General features: G+C 49.4%; 2 non-coding genes across 2 annotated transcripts in view; both read left to right on the top strand.

Moving 5' to 3' along the window:
- Positions 1 to 5,196: 5,196 nt before the first annotated feature.
- On the top strand, positions 5,197 to 5,351 carry LOC143175466 (5.8S ribosomal RNA). The gene has a single exon (XR_013000236.1). It is a non-coding gene; the product is annotated as a 5.8S ribosomal RNA (ribosomal RNA).
- Positions 5,352 to 7,406: 2,055 nt separating this feature from the next.
- LOC143175486 (large subunit ribosomal RNA) overlaps positions 7,407 to 7,500 on the top strand; it is a 4,007-nt gene continuing 3,913 nt past the window's right edge. Inside the window, exon 1 of the ribosomal RNA XR_013000256.1 lies at positions 7,407 to 7,500. This exon is cut by the window's right edge and continues 3,913 nt beyond it. This is a non-coding gene — a ribosomal RNA (large subunit ribosomal RNA).

The raw sequence follows: 7,500 nt of genomic DNA, 5'->3' as shown, positions 1-7,500 counted from the left end.
GTTCTATAATAGAAATACCCGTCGTAGCGTTTCTTCCGAGTCAACCCGCTCACGAAACTCTCTCTCGTCGTGGAATCCCCGCGTCGGAGAGTAAAACGCGAATTCATACTATGAAAACTTACGTCTCTCGACGATGGGACGATCCACGCGAAGAGTTGTTTACGTGCACGCGTATGGTGCGATTGCGTCGATTCGCTTTTCTGTACGGGGAGAAATAGAACGTTGAGTTGACTTATCGGGTCTTCGTTGGAATTACCGTCGCTGGCATTGTAAACTCCAGATGACCTTGTGATTCCTTCGTCGGGCACTGGTAAAGGGTGGCGATGATGCGTTCTATAATAGAAATACCCGTCGTAGCGTTTCTTCCGAGTCAACCCGCTCACGAAACTCTCTCTCGTCGTGGAATCCCCGCGTCGGAGAGTAAAACGCGAATTCATACTATGAAAACTTACGTCTCTCGACGATGGGACGATCCACGCGAAGAGTTGTTTACGTGTACGCGTATGGTGCGATTGCGTCGATTCGCTTTTCTGTACGGGGAGAAATAGAACGTTGAGTTGACTTATCGGGTCTTCGTTGGAATTACCGTCGCTGGCATTGTAAACTCCAGATGACCTTGTGATTCCTTCGTCGGGCACTGGTAAAGGGTGGCGATGATGCGTTCTATAATAGAAATACCCGTCGTAGCGTTTCTTCCGAGTCAACCCGCTCACGAAACTCTCTCTCTCGTCGTGGAATCCCCGCGTCGGAGAGTAAAACGCCGAAGGCTTACTATGAAACTTACGTCTCTCGACGATGGGACGATCCACGCGAAGAGTTGTTACGTGCACGCGTATGGTGCGATTGCGTCGATTCGCTTTTCTGTACGGGGAGTAATAGAACGTTGAGTTGACTTATCGGGTCTTCGTTGGAATTACCGTCGCTGGCATTGTAAACTCCAGATGACCTTGTGATTCCTTCGTCGGGCACTGGTAAAGGGTGGCGATGATGCGTTCTATAATAGAAATACCCGTCGTAGCGTTTCTTCCGAGTCAACCCGCTCACGAAACTCTCTCTCGTCGTGGAATCCCCGCGTCGGAGAGTAAAACGCGAATTCATACTATGAAAACTTACGTCTCTCGACGATGGGACGATCCACGCGAAGAGTTGTTTACGTGCACGCGTATGGTGCGATTGCGTCGATTCGCTTTTCTGTACGGGGAGAAATAGAACGTTGAGTTGACTTATCGGGTCTTCGTTGGAATTACCGTCGCTGGCATTGTAAACTCCAGATGACCTTGTGATTCCTTCGTCGGGCACTGGTAAAGGGTGGCGATGATGCGTTCTATAATAGAAATACCCGTCGTAGCGTTTCTTCCGAGTCAACCCGCTCACGAAACTCTCTCTCGTCGTGGAATCCCCGCGTCGGAGAGTAAAACGCGAATTCATACTATGAAAACTTACGTCTCTCGACGATGGGACGATCCACGCGAAGAGTTGTTTACGTGCACGCGTATGGTGCGATTGCGTCGATTCGCTTTTCTGTACGGGGAGAAATAGAACGTTGAGTTGACTTATCGGGTCTTCGTTGGAATTACCGTCGCTGGCATTGTAAACTCCAGATGACCTTGTGATTCCTTCGTCGGGCACTGGTAAAGGGTGGCGATGATGCGTTCTATAATAGAAATACCCGTCGTAGCGTTTCTTCCGAGTCAACCCGCTCACGAAACTCTCTCTCGTCGTGGAATCCCCGCGTCGGAGGGTAAAACGCGATATATAATAGTATATGCCAGTGGTTCGCGCGCGTCGTCTCTGAGATACGCGGTCGACAGAGTTCCGAAAACACGTGATGTGCCACGATTTCCGTGCGTCTTACATCTTTCGACGATGGGACGATCCACGCGAAGAGAACGTTCGTGCTTGCGTGAGGTGCAACAGCGTCGATTCGCTTTTCTGTACGGGGAGAAATAGAACGTTGAGTTGACTTATCGGGTCTTCGTTGGAATTACCGTCGCTGGCATTGTAAACTCCAGATGACCTTGTGATTCCTTCGTCGGGCACTGGTAAAGGGTGGCGATGATTCGTTCTATAATAGTAATACCCGTCGTAGCGTTTCGACCGATGTCACCCGCCACGAATGTCTCTCTCGACGTGGAAACCCCGCGCCGAAGAGTAAACGCGAAGGCTTACCATACGAAAGAAAACGGTATTATACGCCTGTGGTATGTGCGTCTCGGCTCTGTGATACGCGATCGGCAGAGTTACAAAAAAACGTTGATGGGCCACGATTTCCGTGCGTCTTACATCTTTCGACGATGGGACGATCCACGCGAAGAGTAGTTACGTGCTCGCGCGAGGTGCGATAGCGTCGATTCGCTTTTCTGTACGGGGAGAAATAGAACGATGAGTTGACTTATCGGGTCTTCGTTGGAATTACCGTCGCTGGCATTGTAAACTCCAGATGACCTTGTGATTCCTTCGTCGGGCACTGGTAAAGGGTGGCGATGATTCGTTCTATAATAGAAATACCCGTCGTAGCGATTCGGCCGAGACACCCGCCACGAAACTCTCTCTCGTCGTGGAATCCCCATGTCGGAGAGTAAAACGCGAAGGCTAACTATATAAGAAACATATAGTATTATTTATGCCTGTGGTTCTCCGTTTGTCCTACTCTCAGATACGCGACTCGGAGAGTTACGAATAATCGTGATGGACCACGATTTCTGTACGTCTTACATCTTTCGACGATGGGACGATCCACGCGAAGAGATCATTCCTGCTTGCGTGAGGTGCGATAGCGCCGATTCGCTTTTCTGTACGGGGAGAAATAGAACGATGAGTTGACTTATCGGGTCTTCGTTGGAATTACCGTCGCTGGCATTGTAAACTCCAGATGACCTTGTGATTCCTTCGTCGGGCACTGGTAAAGGGTGGCGATGATTCGTTCTATAATAGAAATACCCGTCGTAGCGATTCGGCCGTGTCACCCGCCACGAAAATCTCTCTCGTCGTGGAATCCCCGCGTCGTAGAGTAAACGCGAAGGCTTGCTATAGAAGACTATAGTTTATACGCCTGTGGTTCACCGGTTGCCTGCTCTCCGGGGTACGCGATCGCGCAGGAGTTACGGAAGAACTTGATGGGCCACGATCTCCAAGCGGCTATATCTTTCGACGATGGGACGATTCACGCGAAGAGAACGTTCGTGCATGCGTGAGGTGCGATAGCGTTGATTCGCTTGTCTGTACGGGGAGAAATAGAACGATGAGTTGACTTATCGGGTCTTCGTTGGAATTACCGTCGCTGGCATTGTAAACTCCAGATGACCTTGTGATTCCTTCGTCGGGCACTGGTAAAGGGTGGCGATGATTCGTTCTATAATAGAAATACCCGTCGTAGCGTTTCGACCGATGTCACCCGCCACGAAATTCTCTCTCGTCGTGGAATCCCCGCGTCGGAGAGTAACCGCCGAAGGCTTGCTATAGAAGACTATAGTTTATACGCCTGTGGTTCACCGGTTGCCGGCTCTCCGGGGCACGCGATCGCGCGAAGGTTACGGAGGGACGTGAAGCGCCCGAGCAATGAAACGTCCGCAGGAGGAAACGAGCAACCGCCGAACATTGTTTCGCGACGTTTCCATAATGTATTGTCGTTTCGCTCGCATCCCGCTTCTTTCCCCTAGTTTCCTCGACGCGTAGTTTCGCAGCCTTAGTGGACGAATCATTCTCGATTCGAGGAAAGATATGCAGTGGGGCGTGCAATGAGCCCGCCAGAGACCACGATCTCCAATGCGTCTTTACATCTTTCGACGATGGGATGATCCACGCGAAGAGAACGTTCGTGCTTGCGCGAGGTGCGTTAGCGTCGATTCGCTTTTCTGTACGGGGAGAAATAGAACGATGAGTTGACTTATCGGGTCTTCGTTGGAATTACCGTCGCTGGCATTGTAAACTCCAGATGACCTTGTGATTCCTTCGTCGGGCACTGGTAAAGGGTGGCGATGATTCGTTCTATAATAGAAATACCCGTCGTAGCGATTCGGCCGAGTCACCCGCCACGAAACTGTCTCTCTTTCGTCGTGGAAACCCCGCGTCGGAGAGTAAAACGCGCGAAGGCTGTGACTGTAACATATATATATACAGTATACAATGCCTGTGGTTTTTGCGCGTGTCGGCTCTTCGGTATACGCGATCGGCCAGAGTTACGGAGGGACGGTGAAGCGCACGAGAAATTGAAACGGCCGCACGATTGGAACCGAGCAACCGTCGAACATTGTTTCGCGACGTTTCCATAATGCGTTTTCGTTTCGCTCGCATACCGCTTCTTTTCCCCTAGTCTCTGAGACGCGTTTTCGAGCCGTTCTTCTACTATCGATTCTCGTAGAGAGAAGGGACCGGGTAGTCTGGAAGTGGAACCCGCATCTTGCGTGTACCGTACACGGAATTGAGAGGACCGGCCGTGAAGCTCGTTTTAAAGCCGTGCGTCTGACACCCAACTCTTGCGCGCCAATTTCGCGGCAAGAGATAATATGGGACGAATGACCGGCAAAGAGCCAGCTGTGAAGTCTGTTTTTTTAATCGAATCCGTGGACGTGTGTATGCCGTAGCGTCGCTCGTCGTGTTCGTTCATGGTCGTTCCGAGAGAAAGAACGAAAGCGGTAACGAAGGGACCGGCCGTGAAGCTCGTTTTAAAGCCGCGCGTCTGACACCCAACTCTTGCGCGCCAATTTCGCGGCAAGAGATAACATGGGACGAATGACCGGCAAAGAGCCAGCTGTGAAGTCTTTTTTCATTATTTGCTTTCAATCGATCGATCGGTACGATTCGTGCAACGTTTCGCGCGATGCGACGCGAAAACATGCGCGCAACAATAGATGCGTCTGATCGGAAGAACGCGAGGGTCGACTGCACGCGATGGATTCAGTATCGGGTAGGATACAAAATATATCCCCGTCGTTTCCACGCGTGCGAGTCTTCTGCGTCTTTCGCGGGTTTTTGAATGCACTATACGCCCGGAACGTCGAGAAATATATACATATTACTTGAACGTTTTTCGTCTCGAAAGGCTTCGGTGTCGTCTCCAAGGCGACGCCTGAATCTCCTTCGCGCGCTGGTCGGAGATTCAGGTATCAACTTTTATCTTCTCTTTGAAAGAAGAGAGATATTAGGTCGAACAAATGAGAATAAAATTATATATGTGAAATATAAAATTTATACGATTACCCTGAACGGTGGATCACTTGGCTCGTGGGTCGATGAAGAACGCAGCTAATTGCGCGTCAACGTGTGAACTGCAGGACACATGAACATCGACATTTCGAACGCACATTGCGGTCCACGGATACAATTCCTGGACCACGCCTGGCTGAGGGTCGTTTACGTACCATACACTGCTTGCGTAGCTCTGTCAAATCCCCGCCGTCGTTCACCTCTTCGGATCGAACGTTTTTTTACCGAAGGGCGCAAAGAACGTTTCTGAGTCGGGTTAAGAGAAGGATGCTACGTACGAGCGAACGATGGGTGTCTCGTCGGCGTTTGTCGCGGACACGCGAAAATTCTGTGAATTTCACGGACAGTGTACGTTCTAGTTGTTGCAAAACGATCGGAATCGTTTGTATGGACTCGCGTGAGTGTTCGCGGCGTCGTGCGTCGTTCAATTACGACCGCCCGCGGATACCGCTCCACTGCGATATGGATCTGAGCGACAACTTTTTCGGCTGTTCGTGAGATGAACGGTTTCGTGTGTTTAGAAAAATTTTTTTTCCCGCGCTCCCGACGTCACCTGAAATGATGCGTCAGAGGTGAAAGAAAATATTAAGAAGTCGAGAGAGAGAGAGACTACACACGTTTTATTCATATTTTGTATACCGTGCGTGAGACGGATGTGCACGACACGTCGTATGTCGGTATATTACCGACTGGCCCCAGGGAGATTGTTTTCTTCCTCTCTTACGAATGAGATGTACGTTTCGGAGGATCGTCGTTACCGAAACACACGGCAAAACGAGACTTCTCGCAGCAGAACCTTTATACACAATACACATCGACTCTTTTTACCCCGAGAGAGAGAGAAAAGGTGTATTTCTTTTTTTTATTTTTCGAATTCGACGCACGAACGCTTTGACGACTGGAGAAAAACACGGTGTGTGTTAAAATCGTGCGGGACGAGCATGCGTATTCGTAACGGGTCGAATAGTTCTTATTCCCCGTCGTCGCGTGTCCTCGCTGGACCACCACCGTGCGCTTCCGCCACGTTCAGTTGAATTTCGAAATATATATATATAAAAAGAATCACCATATACTCTCTTTCGGGAGGTGTATTTTTATCGGTTTCTGCTATAGAGAAGAGACGGAGATCGTGTTGTGAGGTGTAACGTTTCTGTATCCCCGTTTCGGAGGATCGTCGTTATCGGCGGAACACACGTCAAAACGAGACTTCTCGCAGAACCTTTATACACAATACACATCGACTCTTTTACCCCGAGAGAGAGAAAAGGTGTTTTTCTTTTTTTTTTATTTTTCGAATTCGACGCACGAACGCTTTGACGACTGGAGAAAAACACGGTGTGTGTTAAAATCGTGCGGGACGAGCATGCGTATTCGTAACGGGTCGAATAGTTCTTATTCCCCGTCGTCGCGTGTCCTCGCTGGACCACCACCGTGCGCTTCCGCCACGTTCAGTTGTATTTCGAAATATATATATATATAAAAAGAATCACCATATACTCTCTTTCGGGAGGTGTATTTTTATCGGTTTCTGCTATAGAGAAGAGACGGACGATCGTGTGTGACACCACGTGGTAACGTTTCCGTATCCCCGTAAAATACGTTTATCTTTTCTCGTAGAAAAGAGAGAGGAAGAGGCAGGAGCTCCTCTTTGGCGAGGCTTTCGAACGTCGCGTCCCGTCCGCCGGAATATAATGATATAAATATATAACCGCCGCCGACTTTGTGCGAAAGCGTTGAAACGAACGCGTCGGTCGCCCCATGGTGTGTGTTTGTCGTGTCTTCTTTTCCTCTTCTGCACTTCTCTTCACTGTCGATCGCGAGACCGCGCGAGATCCGCTTCGGTCGTCCAGTCCCCGAAAATTCTTCTCGGACGGGCGTTAAAGTTAACCGGAGCGCGAGATCGTCTAGCGAGAGTCTTTTTCGCGATCGAGTAAAATGTGATAGAAGAAGGAGAAGAGTGTAAAAAGAGAATATAGACACGCGACGCAGCAGAGACCACTGGTGAGGCGCATAAGACGCGTTCGCGAACGATTTTTCGCGACGATACGGAGTCGCGCGTGTCGCGGTATATTTATCATTTATATACGTTATAATATGAATATTGTTGTGTTCGAACGCACTCTCCTCTAGACTTTGTTTTTTTTGCCTTTGAGCGATTTTTATGAAATTCGATTGAATTTTCATACAATTCACGTTCACGACGACCTCAGAGTAGGCGAGATTACCCGCTGAATTTAAGCATATTACTAAGCGGAGGAAAAGAAACTAACAAGGATTTCCTTAGTAGCTGCGAGC

The sequence above is a fragment of the Nomia melanderi genome, unplaced genomic scaffold (assembly GCF_051020985.1).
Source record: "Nomia melanderi isolate GNS246 unplaced genomic scaffold, iyNomMela1 scaffold0094, whole genome shotgun sequence".
Classification (NCBI taxonomy): domain Eukaryota; kingdom Metazoa; phylum Arthropoda; class Insecta; order Hymenoptera; family Halictidae; genus Nomia; species Nomia melanderi.
The sequence above is the reverse complement of the archived record's forward strand: the minus strand, read 5'-3'. Positions and strand labels throughout refer to the sequence as shown.